The sequence below is a fragment of the Trichogramma pretiosum genome, unplaced genomic scaffold (assembly GCF_000599845.2).
Source record: "Trichogramma pretiosum strain Unisexual culture from Peru unplaced genomic scaffold, Tpre_2.0 scaffold94, whole genome shotgun sequence".
NCBI lineage: Eukaryota > Metazoa > Arthropoda > Insecta > Hymenoptera > Trichogrammatidae > Trichogramma > Trichogramma pretiosum.
Window position 1 is genome coordinate 211,595 of NW_019641682.1, and position 1,333 is coordinate 212,927.

Consider the following 1,333-nt stretch of genomic DNA (forward strand, 5'->3'; position numbering starts at 1 on the left):
TTATCTAACTTATAAAAAAGAGATGGACCTAAAAGTGAAGCCAATCTATTCGGCCTCTGATTGGTCGACTGACTTTTGACTCGAGTCGAAACGTAATAAAGTGACATCTACGGTCATAATAGCAACTTTTTCGAAACTGACTGAAAGATGTACGCGCGCGAAGCGCGCCTGAAAGTTGCTAACCTCAAAACACAAATAAAAAAATTGATACGCGCGGAGCGCGTCTTAAACGTCTAGTATGCTTATAAGTGTGATGAGGTGTGGTACATAGCCGCTGCGAGTATCGTACTTATAAGCATATGCACACAAAGAGAGGGGTCTAGAGACTGTTGATTCACCATTTATTTACTTAAAACTTAAATATATTGCGAGTATTCGAAAAAACTCCATTACTCGAAAACTCGAGTACCCGAAAAAACTCGAGTACTCAAAAAATCGAGTACTCGACTCGAACTCAAGAAAAAAACTCGAACTTGACGAGTCGAGTTTTTTTGAGTACTCGCACAGCCCTATTTATTACTTTGCGTAAAAATACATACTTTATTTTTAATGCAAAAACGATCACAGAGAATGAAAATTTAAGTCTAAACATTTAGATCGAAAATTAGCGTTTCGAAACTGATTAATTTTTGCATCAAATTAACAATGAATTTTTGAATTTCAATCATAATTGAATCGAATCTCCGCCACTAGATGGCGTATACTTTTATCTGTAAATCTGCAAGTGACAAAGTAAAAGTAATTGTACAAGTCAAAGCACGAATTAAGTAACACTGATTATGTTTTAAAATTAACTGTACAATTAGTCACGTTAATTCTACAAATAAGTATATACTATGTAATGCCGAAACTGGCATTATCTGTTGGGCCGCCCTGACGAACCATCGTCGACTTGCCGAGTGTATAGTTAGTTATAAGAATCGTTATTAAAAATTGTATTTTGAATATGATTTCATGTGAGCGCCAAGTGTGAAAGAATAGAACGTAAACAAGCGTATACGTTGACATACGAGAGCGTACAGATGAATAGGAGAAAGGAGTCGAAGATTTGCCTTGAGAGCGAACGGAGCTCGAGTGTGAGAGTTGAGCGCGACATCCTGGGGGATGTCTAGGTCGGATTGACGAGTACCGCGCGGGCTAGTAAGATCCTACGTGGCCAGAGTAAAGAGTGCGAGTGTCGGTACGAGTCGATCCGAGTGCGCGAGAGAGAACCAGCGGATCCAACGGCCGAGCAGACCACAAGGACAACCAAGGGTGGATCTGGACCAGGAGAAGATCTCGACATCGTGTGGTGAGTCGGGCGGCCCAGTTCTTAGTCGTTGTATTTGTGAGT